Here is a 26,527-nt window from a genome sequence, read left to right on the forward strand (position 1 = left end):
AAGATTCAAATTAAATTGGTAGCCAATATAGTTGCTCTTTTCAGAGGCAGGCTATATTATTTTCTTCTCTTTATTCAGGGTCTGCGCCTCTTTATTCTGTCCACTGCTATCATCTAAGCCAGTAGTGAATAATTTTAAAACAAGGCATCCTGCCCACACATCAGTTTTGCCCCCTCCAACCACCCACTGCCTGCTCCCAACCCGGTGGTGGGGCTCATAGTCCTTCAAATTGAAACCACTTCTCTGTTGTTCCCACATACCACACTGGGTGTCCCACCGGAACTGCCTTGAACTTCATCACACTGAAGGAAGCCCGTTCTCAATCGTTCCCCAAACAGAGATCTAAACAGAGATTAAAATTACAGCCCTACAGAACTGCTCTCACCAAAAACCTAATGACTGTTAATTCACTTTCTGGTGCCCTTATGTGCAGGAACAGACATCATAATGAGGGTGGGGAGGACGGCCTTGGCCACATGGCATCCAAACTCTTCCTCCAAGTTTTGGATTTGCTCATTTAAGAAGCTCTAAGCTTTTCTCCTTGCCTGTCTTTTTTTGTTTTCTTTCTCCTTTTGCCTTCCCTTTGCTACCCCTAATCTGTACCTGTTGATATTTAAGCCCTTGAGACCAGGGACCCCGTTCATTCTCACACCTCAGGCTCCCAGCCTTTAGATGCCGTCCACAGTTATTCTACTGTGTCTTTTATGTGCCAGGAACTGTGTTGTTCAGTATTTGGTTTTTTCCTATTGTGTAGTGAATGAATGTGAACTTAGACTGTCAGAAGATGGGCTGTAGGGTTAGGGTTTGGAGAGTTTGTGGGTAATAAGGGGTTCTCTGGACAAGGGTGTGCTGATTGTGTTTGATAAAATGTTCAGGCCAAGTCTAATTGGGAGAACTATAGTGGTCAAAAGAAGATTCAGACCATTTCAATATCATTTAACCTCTTGCCTCAGATGAACACGGTGGAGAAAATGTACAATCATTGCAAACTGTCTCTAGTTATATTTTCAGTGTAGGAAGAATTGGGCAGCCCTGCTCTTCTAGAAACAAGTCTATGGAGTCCTAGAAGCTTTCTGAGCTTTGACAAGTTTTCAGAGTTAACTATGCTTTTTGTCCAGCCACTTGCAGGTTTACCAGCTAAAATAAAATGAAATGTAACAATTGAATTGAATACACGATCTTTGGCCATTGTGCCTTCTTTACATAGCTCACAACTGAGTTACATATATTTGTGTATGCATACATACATATATAATATGTGTATATTTTTATCATATATATTTTTTTAAATGTCTGATCATTCTTACCGTAAAAGTCTGTAGTCTGCCATGCACCTCTTTATCTCCCAATCTGAAATTGGAAAATTTCACTAACTCTTGGGTCTTTTCTATGTGCTGTGTGGACTCCATGAGAAATTCTCTCCTCCAACTACTTTTTAAAGTGACCTCATTTCTTTTTCAAACTCTGTGTAGACTCTCCTGCTTTAAATTCAGGTAGACAGATGTTAAGTATTGGGTTTGGTAAAATGCAAATGTCATATGCTAAACCTGTTTAGGGTCTCACTCCAGAAAACTCCACTTTTGTCTCTATACACAAACCAGTGGGAAGCTGGAGAGGTATAGCAAGATCCCTGCATTGCACTCGGGGAGGGTTTATGTGAAATTTGCTCATTTCTAGGAACTATTTGTGAGGTTAGTATGTGACTTATGAGAGATGAGGTTATCTAGATAAATGTATGCAGCAGTTGACCAAAAAAAGGAATAGTATCCTTTGGGATTCAGTCCAAAATCCTGCCAGAGAATCAACCAAGTAAAACCAGAAGGCGCAGGCCTCTCCTGGGCTCTCCCAGCCTCCGATTCGCTTTGCATTCTGGGTTTCTTGTTTGTGCCTCCGATTCGCTTTGGATTCTGGGTTTCTTGTTTGTGCTTCAGTATACCCTCTTGGAGAGGAAGTAGCTGTCTTCGGAGTGGGTGTTTTGGGATCCTCCCTGCACATGTCTGGTGAGGGGCTGTGTGCATCTCCCTGGCAAGCAGGCTCGAGCTGATGGTTTGCGCCTGGCAGCAGGCGTGAGCTCATTGTTACAGAGTCACTTCAAACACTTCTACCAAAATCAACTCTTTGTGATGTTTCCCCAAAGCTGAACACTGCACTCTCAGTCCCTCATTCTTCTAGCAAAAGATGAAGTCACTGCTCCCAGACCTCAGAGGCCTGTTGCCCAAAGAAATAATGAAAAACACCTTGCCCAGAGCATCCTGCAGTTTTTTGCTCTTTGCTGGGGTCAGTTCTTGGCTCCGTTCCCTCCACAAAGACAGAGTAAGCACCTCCTGTGTGCTAGGCTGGGCACTACATGCTGGCCTGGCATTTCCAAAAAATAGCTGGTGAAAAACTGACCAAAGTGTTTGAGAAATGCTGTATTACATTCTTCATTTTTATATTCATGATGCACATTGATCCTAGTAATAATCGGAATAAGAGAAGTAGCAGCGGCAGTAATAACGTTGAACGTTAACTAAATGGCAGCACTGATTTAATCTTTTTTTTTTTTGGTAGTATTTACTTCTCATAACAGCTGTATGAGGTCAGGACTGTCATTTCTTCCATGTTAGGGAAGAGGAAACTGGAGTTCATAAAAGTTACATATTTTGCTCCAGTTAATATAGCTATTAAGTGAAGGTATTGGGGTTTCTCCCCCAAAAGCCAGTCCTTTCTGATTTACTTTAAAAAAACTTTTTTGCTACTTCTGCTCCAGTTGCATAATAAAAACTCTGAGAGGCCTTTAGGAGGGAAACTTAGTGTGAAACTTAGTGTGCAATTGTGTTTAATCTATGACTTCCCACATATAATACTTGTAGATTATATTCCATGAAGCATTTTGGGGGACTGCTGTCTGCTGTGCAGCCAGCCTCTTCCTTCACCCTGAGATTCGTGCCCTCCTTCCCCCTCCACCCCACCTCCTTTACCCTGAGCTGGTTCCTTGTGCACAGATCCTGCTCTGGCAGGGCCACCTCAGCTATCTTCTCTTCCCTGAGTGCCTTAGACAGAAGCACTTTCGCCCTGTCTTGATCTCCTCAGAGCTTTATCTAACCCTTTTCCTTGGCTTGTGTCATATCCTACCTTGAATTAGGGCAGTTAATCAATGCACTGTGTCTCCCAGTAGACAGCAGCCTCCTCTAGCGCTGCATGGGTCTCTAGCTGCATGCGGTGTTGTGTCACACACTGGAGGTGGCAGTCATACTCCTGAAGGTTGTTCAATGCATGACTGTTGAAGAAAGGAACTTCTGTTAGCTTCGTCTCCCCCCTTCTACCTTTTACTTGGTCCCCACAGAGATTTGCTATTTGCTGGTGGGCTCTTTCTGGAGGTTGAGTTGACTGCCCTGGATATCATATCTAGCTTCAGACAGGAAGCTCTAAGAAAAGATATGATTGGTTTTCTATCAAGCTGGATGCTTGAAAGTTCAAGAACAATTAAGACAAATAAAAGGGAAAAGATCTCTTTCTGAACTTACCTCATTTTCTCCTTCTCTTCCTCCTTCCTTTGTTCCCTCTTCCCTCCCTCCATCTTCCTTTCGTCTTCCCTCTCCCTCCCTCTGTCCCTCCCCTTCCCCTCCTTTCTTGACTATTCATTAAACTCCTTCTCCATGCAAGGGTCTGTGCTGGGTGTTGAGGATATAGAATGACCCCTCCCCTCATTGAATTCAAAGACCAGTACTTCCTATAAGGAAGGATTTGGCCACTTATGAAAAATAGTTTGTGCCATTTATACTAATAACTGGAAAAACTGGGTTTCAGGTGTTTTTAAAAATTCGTTTTCCTGTTGCCTTTGAAGGGGTTATCCACAGGTCAGAAAATCATTTCCCTCTTTAAAACTGCCTTATACTAATGCTGACATTTCTGGTGAAGTGTCAGAAAATTTTATGCCCAAGCAGAACTGGTAGAAAGCCAGAAATCAATAGATTTTGCTTTGGGTGCAAATATTTTATCGGGGATGGGAAAAAGTTGTTTTCTCTGATTTACGGCTCCTGCAAATATAAAGTGGGTTCTGTATTTAGAAATGGTTTTGAACCTTTGAGATGTAGCCAGGGTTTGGTTCTTGCACCTTTCCGACCTGGCCTTGGTGGGACTTGCCATGGCTAATGTTTTGCTGAGCCAGTTCCAATTTGTAGAACTAAGGCTTTAAGCTCTGTATTACTTTTACTTTTTAGCTTCTGCTTAAGTTGCTGCTCTGGCACTCTATCCGTACCTTCCAGAATAGTGAAAAAGATTGAAGGAATACAATTTGCATTGTAGTTGAAATATTTTTGTAGTGCAGTGTGTTTCTGAGGTTCCTTGAAATGAGTAAAACCATTCTCAACTTGCAAATCTATTAAAACAATGACAACAATAAAACAACAGGAAAATCAAGAGAGAGTGCCAGGTAAGCCTATTAAGTCCAGGCCTCTGAATAAGAGATGTCATATTGGTAGAGGTAACGATTCATTTGTATTTTTTTCAAAATCTTTCCTTTTCTCTTTTCCTCCCCTGCTCCTGGCTTTTGGTTGGTGCTACCATATGGATGAATATCAGCAACTAGTAAATCTCTCAAGATATGTTAGCCTTTTCTGTAAATGTTGAGAAGGGGAAGGAATTTTTTAAAAAAAGTTTCTCAGTATTATTATAAATCACTTTCTAGAAAAATGATACCTTGTTTCCTTTATATGGCTTTTCTTATGAAATGTGAATTCTGTCACTTCATTACCGACAATACCAGCTTGAGTTGTAGGGAAACCTATCCAACTAGTGACTGGGACTTTCTTCCATATTGGGTAAAGGTGCTTGGACTTTTCACACTGCATAATGTCACATTTTTGTGAAGCCTACGTTTTGGGAGTACCTGTTTAAAAATGAGTGGATGCTGTGTGTGTTTCTCTGAAGAAACTACTTTGTTGTTGGTATATCTCATAAAGGCTTTGGAAATCTTCTTTTTAGGGAATTCTGATGATTTCAGTATTTGCCACTCTTTTATTTTACTGTAAGTTTAATGAATACTAAATACATGAAAATTATTTATAATAGTAAACTAAATAAATATGAAAACTAGAGTAGAATAGTAAGGCAGAAATTGGCTGATTTTGCTTTGGGTGCAACTGCTTAGTAGAGATGGAAAAAAAATTGTTTTTCCTAAATCACAGCTCCTGCAAACATAAAGTGGGTTGTGTAGAACCATTTTTGTAGAAAAACTTTAATTCAAGAAACTATAGAGTGGGTCGGGAAATGGAAACATTTCCCCTTGAAGAACCTCTTTTTGCTCCTTTTTCATTCCAAGGAGAGTGAGACTTATATATTAACCCCAGCTTGCCCATTGATCTTTTCTTCCAGTTTTTTTTTCTAATTGGTAACATTGTTAATATGAGTATTAACATTATTGGTATATACAGCTGAGTGTACAATAACTTAAGATTTACAGTCACTTTTTCAAGGAAAACTGAAAGTGTGTGATCCTCACGGTGTGTTGAAGAACTGTTCTGTCTTTGTAAGACCCCACACATAACTGTGATGATATAATGGTGAATATAAGCAACTCTTGAGACATTTTAATGTGGGGCGGGGGCAGAACTTCCTACAGAGAACTGCTTTGCCAAATTTTACTTCACGTCCTAGGAAAATCTCTTTAGAAAGTTTTGAGGATGTCATCACCACCTTTCTCAGATGGGAACGTGAAGTAAGGGAATAGCCTCTCCCTGGTCTTTGGTATTGGTTAACTGGAATATTCCCATGGCTGGACAGATCTCAATGTGATGTGTGAGTTGAAGTGTAAGAGAGTGGTTTTAAATTTAACTTCAGAACCCTCTGCTATTTAATCATATGTCAGTTTGATGGTTCCAAGGACAGCATGATATGTTGCTCACAGATAATTACTGTGGAGAGAATGAGTTGGTTATAATAACGAATAGCTGGAGAATCTTCTGATAACCTGCGATGAGTGAGCCTTGGTGAGAAACACTCACTGGGCAATTGGCACATAGGTGTCCTATCACTGTGGTGAGTGTGGGTGCTCTTCTGCTACCTAAACATGCAACATGCAGGGGCTTTTTAGGGATTCCTGAACAGATAAAAAAGCACTATTCTTGGATTTTGTCATCTATCCAAGACCTGTTATTACTTTTGTTAGCATTTCACTTATAATCCAGGTTTTTCAAACTGCTATTTGTTGTCAGAATATTACATGTAGAAAATTAAATAAACTCCATCCTAAGAAACAACATCAGCATTTCTGTGGCATGCTGGGCACAAGTCCACATGTCTTTAAGCCTATCCTTGTGTCTGTAAAATGGAGACATTCATGTTATAGCTCATCTCTCATGAGCTTATGGTCAAGATACAGGTTGAGTGTGGAGCACAATCTGGCACATAGTAGATGTTCATTAAGTGGTGATGGTTGTGGTTTTCATGCTTACGGTTGTGTTGAAGGTTTTCCTGGTGAGAGTAGCAGGGGGTTCGTGCAAGAGAGAAGTGGGAGATGATCCTGTCAAGGCTTCCTTTGCTTTCCTAGTCATAGGTAACTCAGTTGCCGGAATAAAGACTGTAGACTTCTTTTTTCCCCTAAACCACTGAGGGATTTTGAGGGAAAGGTTGAAAACAATATCATCCTTCTGAATGCTGAATGCTTTATTCCTGAGAGATATGAACACGTGAACTAGAAAATGCATGTCATGCTTATTGAAAAGTAATTTATCTCTCTATATACATACATACAAATTAATTTATTTAATACGTTTGTCTTATATAAGGAGGTATTTTAGGTTTTTCTGGAACTAGGGAACTAGGTAGCCAGGATTCGGCCACAACCTTTTTGTATCCATGTATAAAAGTACCTAATATGGAGTTTAGAGGACAGGCCAAGTACCCAAGTGTGTTCCTTCATCCATTCATTTTCTTTATTCATTGATTTATTCACTTTCATCAAATATTAATTGTATATCTGCTCTGTTCCAGGTACTGTGGTGTAACTAAAACTATTCGCGGAAGGAGCATCTAGAGAGATGGAAGCAAAGTGATAGGATTTGTAGTGTGATATTTATGCATGTGTCATAATGTAATACACACTGTTCTGCACTTCAATTTTCTTTATTTTAAACAAAATATCTTTACAGATCTTCCCATATTCATACATTAAAGTTTTCTATTCTTTTTTTACCTCTGTGTACTGTTCCATTGTACCTCCTAAAGGACTTACAGATTGTTTCAAATCTTTTCCTCTCATACAGACTGCTATAATTAATAAGTGAATAGACTTAATTTCATACATGTATGTATATATATGAATATATCTGTAGGATAAATTTCTAGATGTGGAATTACTAGGACAATACATTTCTAGTTTTGCTAGATTTTGCTAGTTGCCTTCTACAGAGACTAAACCATTACAGTCCTAGCAGCAGTATGTAAGAGTGCCTTTGCTCACATTAACTCTGTCAGTGCAGTGTGGTTTGCAAGCTTTTTGATCTTTGTCAATATGGAAGGTGAACCATGGCATTTAAGTGCCATGTGAAGTGCATCTTTAAGTATGTTTATCATTTGTCGTATTCTTTTGTTGGTCTTTTTCTTACTTATTTGTAGAAGCACTTTATATATTACAAAAATGACCCATTTGTCTTTGATTTGAGTTTTAATTGCTCCCCCCTGCTAGTTTGTCTTTTTTTTGCTAATAGTGGTTTTTGTTACACAGAAATGTTAAAAATATTTCTATGTAGTCAAATGTATTCAGTCTTTTCTTCAGTGTCTTCTGAAATTTGTGTCATAGTTGAAAACCTCTTCCACACAAAAGAGTATAAGAGCAATTGTCCTGTGATTTCTTTTGGTATTTTTATGGTTTGATTTTCTATATTTAGTCTTTAGACCATCTGGAATTTATCTTACTCCAAGATATGAAGTATGGATATAACTTAATTTTTTTCTAGGTCAAGTGAAGTTTAAATATCACTTCCTCCATTTGCCTTTAACTGGAGCTAGCCCAGCCCAAGTTAGGTTTGTCTCTTACAAATTCGTGTAACTTCCCACTAGAACATGAAGCACAGCCTTAATTCTTGTTCAACGTTTGTCTTTTAGGCTAGGGTGGAACTTCCATCTGGAAAGGACCTGTCTTTAATTCATCCAGTGTCTGTAAAATAGTAGACACTTAATAAATAGTTATGAAATGAATTAATAACACGAGTCGTAAAGATCTGAAGTTATGAGGAGGTAGAAATTATGGCTAACCAGAAGCTATGGAAAAGACATGCAGAGTGGAATGTGAGCCATGGAGGCTCACATAGAGGGGAACCGAGTCAACAGGGTGGGGGAAGATTAGCCAGCCCTTGCTATACAGGACAACAAAACAACCCTGTGTCAAGAGTCACCTTGGACCTCAGATGGCTTTCCCTTATCCTGCTTTGTGAGACCCAGCCGGGATATCATTTTTTTTTTTCTTCATAGGAAGCCTAACTTCTCAGCGTTCCCTGGGTTCAGTGAGACTTACCTACATGATTGAGACTCCTGCCTAACAGTTGCAGGATGTAGGAACAGGTGTGGAAAATATGTCAGGAGCTAAGAACAGAAAGGTTTTGTCCAGGCTGTGTTTTAGATGCTTTAGGATAGCTAGGTAGGCCTGTCCAGTAGGCAGAGTGGAATGAAAAATCTGGAACTGGATAGTTGAGGCATTACCCATGGAAGAGTGTGGCAAATTCTATAGGAATGTCATGGGCATTCACAAGAGGGAGGGGTTGGGGAAATTTCTATGAACATGATGATATTTGTACTGGAACAGAAAAATGGAAAATATTTTATCAGATGTAGAACTAGGTGGGGAGCACGATCAAAGATAGCAGAGGTGGGAAGGTACAAGCCATGCTCAGAAGAGAGAATAGGGTTCTATAGCTTAGGCTCTGGAGTAGGGGGAAGAGTGAACAATAAGGGTTTGCTTGGACAGGGAAAACCTTGAGTACTTAGCTAAAGATTTTGAATTTTTTGAGCCTGGGAAGAGCATAGTCAGGAGTATCTTAAAGAATGATTAATTCTGTAACATCTCTGTTCTGGAAGGGTAGGCAGTAGACCAAGCTAGAAGGAACAACAGCACTGAAATAAGGTAGGCACTAGAGGTTAGGAGGAGGCAACAGGATAATTAATAAAATAAGGAAACAGACAAAACACAAAAATCAGCAGCCTGAATAGTTTAACAAGAGCCAGCAGGACAGGAAAAACCAGCAGATAAAACCTAGCTACTATGATAGCAGGAAGGAAATAAAGGTGTGGTGGCAGATATTTTGCTCAAGCAGTCTGTAGTTGTAACTGTTGCTGTTACAGCAACAGAAATAAGAAAAGACATAATTGGCTACTTATTTGGTGCTAGGCATGGTGCTGTGCATTCTTCAAGGTTTATCTCACAGTTTCTTTATACCAACTCCAAGACAGTAGGTGCCATTTGTGAAATTATTGGTCTCATTTGTGAAATGAAGACAGTAAGGCTCAGAAGAGTTAAGTAACTTGCCTGCTGTCACACAGCTATTGGTGGAGCCAGGATTTAAACTCAGATGTGATTTAAACTCAGATTGTGATTCCAGAACCCAGAAATCACTGGACACAATCACTGTGTCCTGTTCTGCAGCGAGACTTTTTGTGCTAGGATAAATTGGTTTGGCTCAAGAACTCCTGATACCATAGGGACCTCTCTTTAATGTGCTTCTTTTGGGATGGAAAGCTATTTCTATAATACAAAGGATTCCAAACACTGATGAAAACGTCTTACAATGGAAGTTGAGAAGCTGTTTGTGTTGGCAGTTCTAGCAGCCTTTTTTGAGCTGCTGGTCTGAGTCTTCACCCTCTCTTGAGCAGGAATGTGGAATTCCTTTTTGAAGTGAGTTTGAGGGGGCCTGGTGACTTCGCCTCCACAGAGGCAACAGCAGCTTTGTATGTTGGAGACAGTCATCAGCTCTGGACAGGTTTCAAGAAATGTGGACAGCAGAGATGGGGAAGACCTCAGGCCATCCATCCTCCTGCCTGCTTAAGACAGTTCCTGGTGGGGAATTCTGGGGAAGCAGCCAAGAGAAAAGATATATTTCCAAGAGGGGTTTTCTGCTTCTTCCAGGAATCATTCTTGGGAGGGTTTTTCATGGCCCCACACAGTATAATCAGAGAATCCCAGCAGCATAAAAGCTGAAAAGAAATGAAGGCCTTTTCTGTGATATATGAAGATGCTCCTTTTGGAAAACAGAACAACTCCCTGATAGAGAGATGGTCTTCTCTGCAGCACAATATCTGCATCTCCCTTGATCTTGTCTCAGACAAGTGGGAAGGTTGGCAGCACTTAACAGAAGCTGAGAATTCAAACTCATGTACTAGTGCCCTTGTCCAGGCAGTAAACATACTGTGGAATGATTTCTTCCTCATCATAATGTTAGGGTAGATATCATGCCATCAAAATGCAAGGTCTTCCTCCTACAGAGCTCAGATTTTTTTTTTTTTTTTAACTTTTAAGCCTTAAACTTTTAAGCTTTAATGACTTCATCTGATAGGATCTGTGTTGGCTTCTCAGTTCTTACAGCTGCTGGGGTGAGGGGAATTTCTCCTCTGCTTGTTTGTCAGTTTATTTGGTTTACCTTCTCATCTCTCATAGCCTTTTTACTTTTGTCCAGTGCTCTAAAATTAAGAAGTTTTGGAGAGAGTGAATAACATAGCTTTCTTCAACTTCTCTAAATTTTAAGTGTTATTGGCAGATTGTTATCATACGATCAACTAAGTTTTAAAAGCACACTAGACCTTTAAAAGACCCTATATTTTTAATGTAATTTGGGAGAAAGATAATTCTAACTGCCCTTCTTTGAAAACTTTGCTGCCATTCATTCAGTACTTCCCATGGGGCCAGGTTCTGTACAAAACACTGATGTGAAATATTTATTTTAATCTCCACAACGATGCTGTAAGAAGGATAGTAATAATTTACAATAGGCAAATGAGTAAACTGTGGCTTAGTGAGTTTATTGGTAACCTTCTCAAGGTCACTCTGGATTTGAACCCAGAGTTCTTGTTCCTCAAGAACAAAGGACATGTGGATACAAGCACACATGGATGCTCCCTTGCGTGACATAATAAAAACAATTAAAATGTTTTCATTGTGAAGGCAATGGGGAACAGGATTGTGTTTTAGAAGGATGCTTACCTTGTGTTTCCAATATAACCACAATTGGACTCATCACCCTTTCCTTCACCCATCCTCCCACTACTCCATCTACTTAGCATTTACTCTTGGAACTGGTACAACGTTCGGCTGTGTTAAGATAGAAACCTTGCCTCATGCCTCATCGTGCCTCATCCCTCATTGTGTCGAATCCATCCCATTTCATTTCTCTCATTTCCTCTCTTCCTTCTCGGCGCTGTTATCCTCGTGGGTCACTTGGACTATACAGTAGCCTCCACAGTCACAGTCTGCCCCCACCCTCTACTCCAGAGAAAATCAGTGAGGCAGCACCCCCTGCCTAACAGCCCTTGCTGCCTCCTCACACACTGGGCAAAATAGCAAACTCTATGCCTGGCTTATAAAGTCCTCCACACTCTAGCCCTGGGTTGCTTTCAAGTCTTATCTTAAAGCCCAACGTACACACACAGCCCCCTCCACCTCCTCATTTTCCACCTGCTTGCATTACTGAATTTTTTCTTATTCCCTACACTTGCTAGACCTTTCCCATCCCTCTACATTTGCGCATACTCTTCCCATTGCTTAAATGCCCCCCCCCCCGTTTCTTCCTCATTTTGTACAAAACTCCTACTCATCTTTGAAGTCCCAATTCACATGTCACCCTCTGATTTCTCTTAAAAATCAGTAGTTCCACCTTGTGTTCTGACAGCACTTATTTAATGTTGCAAAAGCAGTTTGTTATTTTCCAGCTACATGTTTCTCCCTTCTACTAGACTTTGAACTGTCTAATGGTAAAGAATTTCCTTTTCATCTTTGTGTCTTCTTTTCCTGGCACATAGTTATTGCTCCATAAATATTTGTTGGATGAATAGATGGATAAATGGTTGGAAGGATGGGTGGGAGGACAGATAGATAGATTGGCAGCAGAGAAGCCAGATAGGAGCTATTTCAGTGTCTGGATAAAGAAATCAAAGGCATGAGCTAAGATGGCAGCAGTAAGAATAGGGAGGAGGTAACTGCTTTGATAGACATTTTAAATTAAATGAAAATGGCTGATTGTGGTGATCCATTGCATGTGAAGTGTTAGGAAGACGGAGGACTTACTCCTCCTTTACTCCCAATCTTGGATGACTTTGATGGAGAAGAAACTGCAAAAGAAGTAGGGTGATTTTGGACTCTGGAGATGGGACAGTTGAGAATTTAGTTTTGAATATATTGAGATTCTGTGTGGGATATCCTGGCAGCGTTGTTCAGTGAACATTTGAAAATTTGAGAAACTGACAGATTCTTGCTCTTCCAGAGGGTGGGATTGCAGGTTGTTGCCTGGCATTCCCTCTTTCAGCTCCACCATCTCACTCCAGTCTTTTTATCCACACCCCAGTCTATATGTTCCTCACATGGAAAGATGTCCAAGATCTATTGTAAAATACATAACATTGTCTGTTGTATTTTCAAAGGGGAATATGTGTCTATTTGTGCGTTATGCATAACAAATTTCTGGGAAGATTGGCAAAACCCCCCTAATAGTGGGAGTGGTCATTGGGGCAGGTGGAGAGGGGATATAACTTTTCTTTTTATAAATTCTTTTGTACTATTTAATTTTTTAATTACTAGCATGTATAATTTTTAAATTAAAATATAATTCATATACCATAAAATTTACTCTTTTTTTTTTTGTTGTTTTTTTGGTACGCGGGCCTCTCACCGCTGTGGCCTCTCCCGTTGCGGAGCACGGGCCGTGGACGCACAGGCCCAGCGGCCATGGCCCACGGGCCCAGCCACTCCGCGGCATGTGGGACCCTCCCAGACCGGGGCACGAACCCGCATCCCCCACACCGGCAGGCGGACCCCCAACCACTGTGCCACCAGGGAAGCCCAAAATTTACTCTTTTAAAGTGTATAAATTCAGTGGTTGTTTGTGTATTCACAAGGTTGCTCAATGATCATTCTTATCTTATTCCAGAATTAAATTTTTGTCACCCCAGGAAGAAACCCATATTCATTAGCAGTCACACTCATTTCCCCAGTTATTTCCTCCCTTCCCTCAGCCCCTAATCTACTTTCTCTCTCTATGGATTTGCATATTTGAAACATTTCATATAAATGGGATCATATAATATGTGGTCTTTTGTGACTGGCTACTTGCACTTAGCATAATGTGTTTGGAGTTCATTCATGTTGTAATATGTTTCAGTACTTCATTCCTTTTTATTGCTAAATAATATTCCATTGTAGGTATACCACATTTTGTTTATTCATCAGCTGATTGACTTTTGGGCTGTTTGTAGTTTTTAGCTGTTATGAATAATGCTGCTATGGACTTTCATGTGCAAGTTGTTTGAATATATGTTTTCATTTCTTTTGAGTATATACCTAGGAGTGGAATTGCTGTGTCATAGAGTAACTCTGTGCTTAACTTCTTGAGGAACTGCCAAATTATTTTTCACAGTGGCTGTACTATTTTTACATTCCCACCAGCAACATATAATTGTTCTAATTTCTTCACATTCTCACCAACACTTGTTATTGTCTGCCTTTTTGATCATAGCCATCCTAGTATTATGAAGTGGTATCTCATTATGGTTTTGATTTGCATTTCCCCAATGACTAGAGATATTGAGTATCTTTTCATATACTTATTGGCCATTTGTGTATCTTCTTTGGAGAAGTGTCTATTAAGATCCTGCGCATTTTTAATTCTATTCATCTTTATATTGTTGAGTTGTAAGAGTTATTTACATATTCTGGATACTAGACCCTTATTAGATATATGATTTCTTACATTCTTTGGTGTACTGGTAATTTTACATTTATATTTGCTGTGTTCTATTTAAAAAATTGTCCAATACACAATAGTTGACATTTTCAAGTAATTAATTGATATTTTAAATAATAAAATGACAATTTAAATAATAAAGTAATAGCTTTCAAAATTAGGCTCTCAGGGAAAGTAAGTGAATTTGTACTATTATAATTAAATATGTTGCTTACAAATAAATTACCAGTTGACAGTTTTACATTGGCACTGCTTTTTCAAGGGTTCCATGAGGTAGGATTAGGAATGCTTTACCAAATATTAAGAACTTATTCAAAGTGTAATCTAGACCCCAGATATTCATACTCCTACAAACACACATGTGACCACTCATATCAAATAAATGCTTACTCTCTTTTGGTGAAGTCTTAGTAGCTACATTTGAAATGGACTTTATCTTGAATATTCACTTAGCTTTTGTCTATTGATATGACTAAAGTTCAAAATTTGAGCTCCTTCCAATGAAATAATTTGCCCATTTTAAATGCTCAGGGTATGGCCTCATTTTATAGTGCCATAAAATGAAATTTAAAAAGCCTCTCCAGAGAGCTGTGATTACCATTTCTTCTTTAGTTGTTAGCCAAGCTAATAAATATTCTTAGCAGTTCTGTCATCACATGTCATATAAAACTAGATCTAATGATCAAATCTAAGAGAGGATCCCGAGCACCACAGCCTTCTGTGCAGCTTGAGAGGAAGAAGTGATCCACCTGATCCATTAGACACTTGGATTTTCAGAAGCAAGGCTTAACACACCCTCCACCCACTCCAAGAAGGTGTATGAAGGGGCCCTAGAAAACGTTTGGCTTGCTGAGGATCAGCTGGGTGGCTGGCTGCTCAGAGAAGTGAAGTTATAACTGCATGGCGCTGGGGTGCTGTATGTCCCCAGTTCTTACTGAGGAAACACTTGGCTGTGATTAGAGATAGTCACATGAGCCTCTCTTCCACCATATATATGTATTTATTTTTCCAATTCCTGACCAGTGGCTTTCCAATCTTCCTGCTTTTCTGGCTCCCCAGCATCCCTCCTTGGGTCTTCCAGTACATGGCCTCTCTTTTCAAAGGTCTCCATTAAAGCCTGGGACCTTTCTAAAATTCTTGACAGCCAGTAATTCATAAAGGAAAAATGAATTAACTCCATTTTAGCATAGCTGTAGGGCAAGAGGGTTGTTTGGAAGTGACTGCTGCAGGCTGTTAAGACAGCTACTTAGCTTTCAGGGCTGGCAAGAGAAGGATGAAAAGTAATGAGTTAACCTGCTAAGAATTTGGCCATTTTAATCATTAGAGTCTGGGTATACTTTGTCTCCATTTATACCGAGGGGGGAAATAGTTATCTTGATAAGCAGGGATTTATCTCACCCCACCTCTCAGTGGCTGCCTGGATTCAGAGTAGAATGGACTCCTTTATGTAGCAAGGGGAATGGGCATGCTTTGTATGAGTAAGAAAAAGGAAAAAAAGCCATTGGTATTTTTTCAAAGTTCTTATCAGCAAAGAGCATTACCGAGAAATCCAATAGGGTAGTGATGACATTCAATTTTATTTGTACCAGGAATGCACAGATGGCTGGAGTTAGCAGCGATTCATTTTTAGCACATATCTCTCATTAATGTTAGTGGGAATTACAGCAGACCTATCAAAGGGGCAAAATAGAGGAGCGTCTGTTGTATCAAATAAATGTACATCATTTTTTGTGCAAAGGTCACATACTTTGAATAATTCCTTTCTGTAATTGTAACTTCCCGTAGTTAGTTTATTCTTCTTGCTGAATTTGTATTTTGTCATTGGTATTTTTAATGACCTGAAGAAAAGCATTTCAGCAAACTGCCCAGGTCTGAGACTTATAATTAGTCATTGCAGCTTGTGGGATCTTTTGTAAATAGCTCAGTCGAGATGTGTTTTTACATAAAAGTTCCCCTTGATTAATTGCCCAGGAAGTGCTTCCAGTTCCTAGAGATTTGTAAATCTGTATCATAAAATATTCCATTCCCAACAGTTCAGTCAGTGAGAAACTTGTGATTTTTTTTTTTTAACCAGCGTGTGTTCAGGTGTTGCCAGGACTTTAATCAATTTCTACCAAACAACAATATACAAATTAAGTGCCAACAGCCAGGAATTATTTCACTTCCACATTCAGGACGGAAACAAATAGCCTGGCTTTCTAGAAGATCCAAATTAAAATGTAGTATTAAAAAAAAAAAGAAAAGAAAGATCAAATGGAAAGAAAATCAATTAATTAAAAATGCGAACAACATAGGACTTGAATTCACTATGGTACAAAAATTTAGTAAGAATTTAACATATTATTTTCTAATAGGATGTTGCTTTCCTCATGGAGTGAACTTTGGGTATGTTGAATTTATAAGGGCTTTCAGTTTCTTCCATTAGGAAAGAGGTAAATCTTTTTTGCTTCTCATCTCTTTGGATAAAGAAGAATTCTGATTTTATAAGGTGCAACAAGAAGGAATTTAGGATTTATACCAGCGAATGGACTTAGTAATAAGAATCACTGCATGGGGTGTAAAATCCAAGCTTGAGACCACTTAGCAGAGCAAAACACCTACTTTTTGCAAGTGAATTTATTTTTTTTAATGCTTTATCTTGAATCTTAAGTATTTTTACATTCATCTAATTAATATTGAAGGTGTTTTTCTCATAAAAGTAAAAAAAATTAATAGGATATTACCTACTTGTGTAGAAAGATCAGTTTATACAGTGTAACTTTAGTTATCCTTTCTAAATTACACTATAGCTATATTAAATAGAGTCATTCGTCACTATCCTGTAGGAATTTTATAAAACTATAAAACTTCAGTTATTCCCCAAACCTTAGCCATTCACTGGGTAAATGGTTTCCTTGGATGCTATATGAGGAATGTTAGAGCAGGCTTCCTCTAGTCTGTTCATCTGTCTTCACAGTCTTAGATGGTTTTTAGTCTCTTGTAGTGTCTTTTTATATAGCAGAGCCTTTGCCTAAAGGAGAGATGCCTTCACAGGCACTTCGCAGGAGTGTGTGTGTGAAATAAATAAATATGTATGTATATTGGTGCGTATGTTTATGTGAAATAAATATAAGTAGTATGTGTATGAACTAAATATGTGTGTACATATATATGTAGGTATATATGTGTGTATGTATATGTACGTGTGTATCTTCTGATGTGGGAAACACATATTTGCTGAGTTTTTTGTGGTGAGAAGAGAAGATGCTTGGAACTGCTGATGGGGAGTGGTGGTGACATGGCTTTGGGAAAACAGTCTTACAGCTGGGTAGTGGTGTTTTTGTTTGTTTTTAGTAGAAGGATTTTCCTTGTTAGCTGTGATACGAAATTAGCAAGTGAGGTAATTGCAAGAATAGCAATGATAGGTTAGGAAAATAACATGAGTTTTGGAGTATAACAGATTGGGATGGAACTTAGCTCTGCCTCCTTCTAAATGGAAGAGTCCTCTAAGCACGTTGGTTACCTGCTCATCCTCATATTTCTGGTCTATAATAGGGATAACAGTACCTACATCGCAAAGTGGTCTTGAGGATTAAACGTGCACATTGTCTAGTCCAGAGAGATGCTGATGAAATGCTACCTTCTGTAGCATGCATGCTTGTGACCCTGAGTGTTTGTGGCTGCTCTGTGGGTTTTTTTAGATGGGAGAACATTCCTAAAAGTTGGGCCACCCTGCCTCTGGGAGCTCCAGAAGCATTGCCATCCAGATGGAAACTAGAAAGGAGATGAAAAACTGGATGCTCAGGATTTTCCTGTATCCCTCCTAGTAAAGATCCTATCACAACTCTAGTATGGAAGATGTATCCCTTGAAGAAATAGACTGGGTCAGAAAAAGGGAAGCATGAGAAGGAAGGTTGATGATCCTGTGGTCAGGAATCTGCAGATAGGTTCTGGAGGAGGTCTGAGAGGTCACTCTCTTTCAGAATCTTCCTGAAATGACAGAAGTCTAGGCTGGATCTTGGTATTCTCTGATTGTTTTGGTTTGAGTAATTGTTATCAAGTAGAAGACCTTTTCACAGGGGCAATTGAGAGAACAGGAGTGCATTGATTCACAAAGAAGGACAGATGGAATAAAAGCTGCCCAAATGTATTCTGTGATTGTGAAGTGGCTGGGAGTTGTTCTAACTTATATAGCAGAGCTAAGTCCTGCTCCATAAACGCAGGGGGTCAAGAAATGCCACATCTTTATATCTTTATTACTTTTAAAGCAATTTAGATCAGACCCCAGACTTGATGCACATGACCAATGGGGCAGAGGCAGACGTGTGGCCCAAATGCCACCTCCTGAAGCCTTCAATAGTCCCGTCACACTGCCTCCTGAGGTCTGAACTTTTAACTGTGAAGCTGAGATAACCCAGGACTTCAGATAGGTGCCATCTTCTTGGTGCTTTGTGAGTCCTGGGGCATGGGGTTGAGGGGGATGGGGGCCTTCTTTCCAATAGCTTTGTCCAGCACACAGTATCCTTTAACAGGTGTCACTGAGTAAAGGTGTCTGTCCCCTACAGTAAGCCAGCCTGGATGTATGGAGAACCTAAGCCACTCTTACTGTTATTATTCTTTTCCTTATCATTAAAATTACTATAAGGTGGCATTTATAGATCCCTTACTATGTGCCAGGCATTCTCCATGCCTTATCTCTATCTTAGTTCTCCTTTGAGTAAGTATTGTTTTACTGTTGATATACTATTCTGCAGATAAGGAAAGTGATACAAGAAAAATAATTCACAGGTCCCAGGTCCTTCAGTGAAGAAATGGTTGATCTGAGATTTGAACCCATGCAAACAGGTGCCAAGGCATGGCTCTTAAGCTCACTCTGTCCCACTGTCACTTTGGCTTTGTTGCTAGCTGAAGCTACTAGAGCTGACCCAGGGCCCTCCAGATTCCACCTGGATGGCCTTTTGGTGCTGCTTTTGAAGAGCAAAGGAGAGGCATTATTCTGCTTTCAAGCAGAATCCCCAGGTTGGTCAGGGCTGCAATTTCTTAAGGTGAAAGTGAAGGTCAACCATCTGCACGTCCCTGGGAATATGAAGATGCTAAACTACAGCAGAGGGTGTCTTACCTTAGTACTGAAGAAGAACACATTTCAAGAAGCTGTAATTGATGAAACCTGGGGACCAGCTTAGTGGCAACCAGACATAACTGCTTTTACCTCATAGCTCATCTGGCAATTCCCATTGATGCTGAGGATCTTAGACATGAGTGAGTGTGTGCAAGTCACTTAGCTGCTCTGAGCAATAATCTCATCAGCCATACAGGGAAGACAGAGACATGGTTCTTGTTCCTCTTGTTCTTAAACGCTGTATCTATCATTTTTAGCTGTGGCTTTAGTGGTACCCAGGAACCTTTATTGTTCTTAGTTATGTGTTTAAAAATTAGGATGCTTTTAGGTAGTACAGGTGAATATTTGTATATTTTATTAGCTATGCCTCTTTGTACTAGAACATCATAACTTGCATGAGGCATGGCTTATCAAACCAAACATATGGTTACACTAATTCTTGCTTAGAAAGAATCTAAGGCTAAAAGGTACGTAAGGTAAAAATATTTAAAGAGAAATATTAAGTAAGTAACGCAGGTAGTGCATGGTCTAGCAAAAATCATTGAGATGATACACTAATGACTAAAGTTTGGGAAACCCTGATTAACACTATTATTCCTCAGACTTTGTACCTCAGAGCAATAATTCAGTGGGAAGATCCTGGGGGGAAAAGGGTTTGGATCAAATAAGTCTAATAAACATCCTACCATATCCCTTTCTGGAGATTCACAGTGCACTTTATAATAGTAAAGGCTCTGAAAAGTCCTGCAGCATAAGAAACTAGTTCGCATTTATTTTTGTGCTCTCAAGACTTATTTAATCTTAACCCTTATTTTCTTGTTTTCTGTTTTTGTTCTGGTAACAATTATTAACATCCTGCAGGGTTAGTGCTGACATAACACTGTTTGTAAGTCACTGAGTTAAGAAAAACATCATCAAGTGAAACTGAAATAGGTGGCATTACAGTGTTGGATTTTGGAAGTGGTTAATTGTGTTGAGGCAATTGTGTGGGGAAGTGGTTCGTTCTGTCTTCTCATACAACTGGGGGAAAGTGGCTTACGCCCTCTTTGTTGATAATTCTGCCACTTGGTTATCCTTCATTGATTGTCACTTCATCCACTACCCACCACTGATTCTGTTTTACTCATTAGAGTAAAGACATTAGACTAAGAGTTACAAGAGGTTTGAGTTACGAGAAGAAGAGTGGAAAGAACAGGCGTTTATTTTTGCAGTGTGCTGTCATGGGGATAAATACTTGGGAAAGTATAAAGATGCATAAATTTCCATAACCCCTCATTGGCCATAAGTTAGGCCTTCCAGATGCCTTAGGTTACATTGGTGAAAATGGTTTGGAAGAAGTTTGGGAAATGGAAAAATGAAGTCTGTTGGGTACATACTGAAGTAAATAGTCCCCAAGAAATGTTTGAAATTGGCAGTAAAAAACTGGGCAATCTTTTGAAAGATTAGCACAAACAAAATAAAATAAAGTTTTAAAAAATAATTAGCATATAATTTGGACATTGGTTAATGTCCAGATCTGTGCTGTCCAACATGGTAGCCACAAGCCTCATGTGACTATTTACATTTAAATTAACTAAGATTAGATAATCTTGAAAAGTCAGTTCTATAGTTGCGCAGTTCTACTAGCTGCGTTTTAGATATTCAGTAGCCACACGTGGCAAGTGGCTACTATATTGGACAGCATAGAAGTAGAACAGTTCCATAATTGTGAAAAATTCTATTGGATAGGACATATGGTAGACAGAATTCTAACATGGTCCCCTGTGACCTACATCTAGCTAATAGGATATGGTAAAATGATGGATGCCACTCCCTAGGCTAGGGTGTGTTATATGGCAGAAGTGATGGGGTAGCACTCCCATGATAAGACTCTCCCTTAGCAGATTGGAAAGACAGATTCTCCTGCTGGCCTCCAAGAATCAAACAGCCATGTGAACTGCCTGTGGTGCGGGCCATATGGCAGGGAACTACGAGCAGCCTCTAGGACCTGAGGACAGCCTACAGCCAAAGCCAGTAAAGAGTTAGGAATCTCATTCATACAGTTGCAAAGAAAGGAATTTTTCCAACAACCTGAATGAGCCTGGAACCACATTCTTCTCCATTTAAGCCTACGGATGAGAAACGCAGTCTGGCTAACATCTTGATTTTAGCCTGGCAAGACCAGGAGCAGAGGGACCAGCCAAGCTGTGCCTGGACTTCTGACTTACAGAAGCTGAAAGATAATAAATGTGTTGTTTTAGGCTGCTAAATCTGTGGTACTTTGTTAGGCATCAACTGATTTGGTGTTAGTCTATCTTTGGGAAGGTCTGATAAGCCATGCCTCAGATGGTCCAGATCCTAAAGAGAGTATAACTTACTTATTGAGGCTAGTGCTTTGCTCCCTCTTAGAAAAAAAAGATCGTAGCTCTCAAAAAAAAAAGGAATATCTTGGTCTGGCCAGAATGCCCCATGTACTTTTGTGGCAAAGATTTCCTAATAATGTAGAGTAATATTTAATGATTTTTATATAGCATAATAGATAAGACCTTAAGCTTAGGCATCATAGAAATGATAGTTCAAGTTACAGATCCCCTGCTTATTAACTGTATTATGTTGGGCCAATTACTTAACCTCGCTAAGCCTCATTTTCTTCATCTATAAAAGAGGGATAAAAATACTTTTGATATGAGGATGTTGTTTTGTTTAACTGAGATGATATTTTTACAGTTCTTAGCACAGTGCCTGACATATGACATCGAGAAACAGAGGGTGCTTTCATTGTTTAGCAATATTTTGACATGGCTTTCTGACAGGAAATAATATAAATCCTGACACATTATTTCTGTACTCTAGTTTGGAAAATCAGTATGTAAGATTTTTATCTTCTTATGCCTTTGCTTTATTTTATGTCTGGGCTGCTACAGCCCTATTCCGGGTTGAATGCAATAAAAACAGATCTTGCATACATGAAGTGCCCCTGTGCTCACAGGTTGCTTTCGCTGTATATTGTCTGGGCAAATCACCTCCAACCTCTGGCCAGACTGTGGAATGTTGGTTTCCGCCAACATTAGCCCCCCGGTGTTCAATTTTCACAGTTTCCATATGTTTTTTATAGTACCCCAAACTGTAAATACAGCTGGCACCCCACCAAACTGGCCGTAACGTGCCTATGTCTAACGGCGGAATCAGAGACTTCTATAAGAATACAGTACTCCATGGAATTGTGGCAGTTATACAAATGTTTTGTTTTTAAAATGTTCAGATTGCATATTTTTAATTTGAAAAGAAGTGAATGATATGCAAGGAGAAAATTTGAGGGGGGAACAGGGCAGGAGTTTTAATCTTAGGTCTGGGCTCTGTCTTGGGTTTGCCCCCATGGTCCCAGAAGTTCTGTCCTAAGATCTGTTACTATCATGCAACTGTCCTTGCCTCTTTGTTTTTCTCTTACTTTCCATTTTTGTTGAGCTTCTACTTTCATCTTCACTTACTTTATCGTCTCCAAACTCTTAGTCTCCGATTAAATGTTTATACAGGAAGAAGAACCAAGCTCATTATGAGGCAGTGAAGTCCCAGGATATGAAATGCACTAAACATTTCTACTTGTGGAGGTAGACTCATCCATAAAACCTAATAATTTGTTCAAAAAGTGGTCACATTGAGGTTAACAGGTCCAGAGACCGGAAATTAATAGGGAAATTGCATGGCGGCGTCCTTGTTGGTTTTGTGTTCTGCTTCATAGCTGGGTCTTCATTTCAGTAAATGTTGCTGCCACCATGAAGTTTGAAGCTGTTAAACTCCCACCTTGCACTCCAAATCTCCCCTGGCGGAAAGCTAATATTCTTGGGTAATTACCTCATATGTATCTCTCCCTCTACAAGTCAACCAAGTTGCTGCCCAGGGCATGCTGTGAAGTTTGGTGTGGTGTGCCTTAAAGTAGATGGACTGCAGAACAGGGATTGTATCCTGAGAATGTCTGTTGCTACTCACTAGAGCTTTCTGGGGCTGCTTGGGAGAAGAGGTGGTGGGACAGTGGTGTGTAGGAACTCTGCTACACCCTCCACAGTCGGTTGGCACAGCACAGTAATTAAAGGGCTGCGGGTGGCCTCTGGAGCCAGAATGACTAAGAATTCTGCCTCTGCTGCTCAGTTACTCTGTAACTTTCACCTGTAAGAAGAATAATCAAAGGACCCACTTAATAGGGTTGTGAGGATGAAGTGAGCTAATATATGTAAGGTGCTTAGAACACATCATGTGACGTGAGCATTTGCTGCTGTGATTATTTGCTGCTGTGCTGGGTTCAGCAAACTCTGGCTCATGGACCAAATCCAGCCCTGCCATCTGTTCTTATAAATCAAGTTTTATTCGAGTACAGCAACACCCATTTGTGTACATGTTAATCTGTGGCCGCTTTCATGCTACAATGACAAAATTGAGGCAAAGTTGAGTATTGTTTACAAAGGTTATATAGTCCCCAAAGCCTAAGATATTTACTGGATAGCCTTTTACAGAAAAAGTTTGCTGATCCTTGTTTTCACTTTTATTTGTTTTTTTATTTTTTAATAGATTTTTATTGGAGTATAATTGATTCACAATACTCTGTCAGTTTCTGTGGCACAGCAAAGCGAATCAGCCATATGCATACACATGTCCCTATATGCCCTCCCTCTTGAGTTTCCCTCCAATCCTCCCTATGCCACCCCTCTAGGTTATGGCTAAGCACCGAGCCAATCTCCGCATGCTATGCAGCTGCTTCCCACCAGCCAACTATTTTACATTCGGTAGTGTATGTATGTCGATGCTACTCTCACTTCACCCCATCTTACCCCTCCCACCCCATGTCCTCAAGTCCATTTTCTATCTCTACCTCTTTACTCCTGCCCTGCAACTAGATTCATCAGTAACATTTAAAAAATTGTTTTAGATTCCATATATATGCGTTAGCATATGGTATTCCTTTTTTCTCTTTCTCACTTACTGCACTCTGTGTGACAGACTCTAGGTCCATCTACCTCACTACAAAGAACTCAGTTTAGTTTCTTTTTATGGCTGAGTAATATTCCATTGTATATATGTGCCACATCTTCTTTACCCATTCATCTGTCGATGGACGTTTAGGTTGGTTCCATGTCCTGGCTATTGTAAACAGTGCTGCAATGAACGTTGTGGTACATGTCTCTTTTTGAATTATGGCTTCTCAGGGTCTATGCCCAGTAGTGGGATTGCTGGGTCATATGGTAGTTCTATTTTTAGTTTTTTAAGGAATGTCCATACTGTTCTCCATAGTGGCTGTATCAATTTACATTCCCACCAACAGTGCAGGAGGGTTCCCTTTTCCCCACACCCTCTCCAGCATTTATTGTTTCTAGATTTTTTGATAATGGCCATTCTGACTGGTGTGAGGTGATACCTCATTGTAGTTTTGATTTGCATTTCTCTAATGATTAGTGATGTTGAGCATCCTTTCATGTGTTTGTTGGCAATGTGTATATCTTCTTTGGAGAAATGTGTATTTAGGTCTTCTGCCCATTTTTGGATTGGGTTCTTTGTTGTTTTGATGTGCATGAGCTGCTTGTATATTTTGGAGGTTAACCCTTTGTCAGTTGCTTCATTTGCAAATATTTTCTCCCATTCTGAGGTTTGTCCTTTCATCTTGTTTATGGTTTCCTTTGCTGTTCAAAAGCTTTTAAGTTTCATTAGGTCCCATTTTTTTTTTGGTTTTTATTTACATTTCTCTAGGAGGTGGGTCAAAAAGGATCTTGCTGTGATTTATGTCATAGACTGTTCTGCGTATGGTTTCCTCTAAGAGTTTGATAGTGTCTGGCCTTACATCTAGATCTGTAATCCATTTGGAGTTTATTTATGTGTATGGTGTTAGGTAGTGTTCTAATTTCATTCTTTTCAATGTAGCTGTCTAGTTTTCCCAGCACCACTTATTGAAGAGGCTGTCTTTTCTCCATTGTATGTTCTTGACTCCTTTGTTGTAAATTAGGTGCCCATAGGTGCGTGGGTTTATCTCTGGGCATTCTATCCTGTACCATTGATTTATATTTCTGTTTTTGTGCCAGTACCATATTGTCTTGATTACTGTAGCTTTGTGGTATAGTTTGAAGTTGGGGAGTCTGATTCCTCCAGCTCTGTTTTTCTTTCTCAAGATTGCTTTGGCTGTTTGGGGTCTTTTGTGTTTCCATATGAATTGTACAATTTTTTGTTCTAATTCTATGAAGAATGCCATTGGTAGTTAGATAGGGATTGCATTGAATGTGTAGATTGCTTTGGGCAGTATGGTCATTTTCACAGTGTTGATACTTCCAATCCAAGAACATGGTATATTTCTCCATCTGTTTATGTCATCTTTGATTTCTTTCATCAGTGTTTTATAGCTTTCTGAGTACAAGTTTTTCATCTCCTTAGGCAGGTTTATTCCTAGGTATTTTATTCTTTCTGTTGCAGTGGTAAATGGGAATATTTCATTAATTTCTCTTTCTGATTTTTCGTTGTTGGTGTATAGGAATTCCTGAGATTTCTGTGCATTAATTATCTATCTTGCAACCTTACCAAATTCATTGATTAGTTCTAGTAGTTTTCTGGTGGCATCTTTAGGATTTTCTATGTATAGTATCATGTCATCAGCAAACAGTGACAGTTTTACTTCTTATTTTCCAATTTGTATTCCTTTTCTTTCTTTTTCTTCTCTGATTGCTGTGGCTAGGACCTCCAGAACTATGTTGAATAAGAGTGGCGAGAGTGGACATCCTTGTCTTGTTCCTGATCTTAGTGGAAATGCTTTCAGTTTTTCACCATTGTGTATGATGCTTGCTGTGGGTTTGTCATATATGGCCTTTATTATGTTGAGGTGGGTTCCCACTATGACCATTTTCTGGAGAGTTTTTATCATAATTGGGTGTTGAATTTTGTCAGAAGACCTTTCTGCATCTATTGAGATGATCATATGGTTTTTATTCCTTAATTTGTTAAAGTGGTGTATTACATTGATTGATTTGCATATATTGAAGAATCCTTGCATCCCTGGGATAAATCCCACTTGATCATGGTGTATGATCCTTTTATCTGTTGGATCCTGTTTGCTAGTATTTTGTTGAGGATTTTTGCATCTATGTTCATCAGTGATATTGGTCTATAATTTTCTTTTTCTGGTTTTGATATCAGGGTGATGGTGGCTTCGTACAATGCATTTGGGAGTGTTTCTCCCTCTGCTATTTTTTGGAGGAGTTTGAGAGGGATCAGTGTTAACTCTTCTCTATATGTTTTTTGGTTTTTTTTTTTGTGGTACGCGGGCCTCTCACTGTTTGTGGCCTCTCCCGTTGCGGAGCACAGGCTCCAGACGCGCAGGCTCAGCGGCCATGGCTCACGGGCCCAGCTGCTCCGTGGCACATGGGATCCTCCTGGACTGGGGCATGAACCCATGTCCCCTGCATTGGCAGGCAGACTCTCAACCACTGCTCCACCAGGGAAGCCCTTCTCTATATGTTTGATAGAATTCGCCTGTGAAGCCATCTGGTCCTGGACT

General features: G+C 39.6%; 1 protein-coding gene across 1 annotated transcript in view; it reads left to right on the forward strand.

Moving 5' to 3' along the window:
* ERC2 (ELKS/RAB6-interacting/CAST family member 2) overlaps nt 1-26,527 on the forward strand; it is a 736,860-nt gene that overhangs the window by 438,937 nt on the left and 271,396 nt on the right. The window lies entirely within an intron of this gene.

Source organism: Phocoena phocoena, chromosome 10, assembly GCF_963924675.1.
Source record: "Phocoena phocoena chromosome 10, mPhoPho1.1, whole genome shotgun sequence".
Taxonomy (NCBI): Eukaryota; Metazoa; Chordata; class Mammalia; order Artiodactyla; family Phocoenidae; genus Phocoena; species Phocoena phocoena.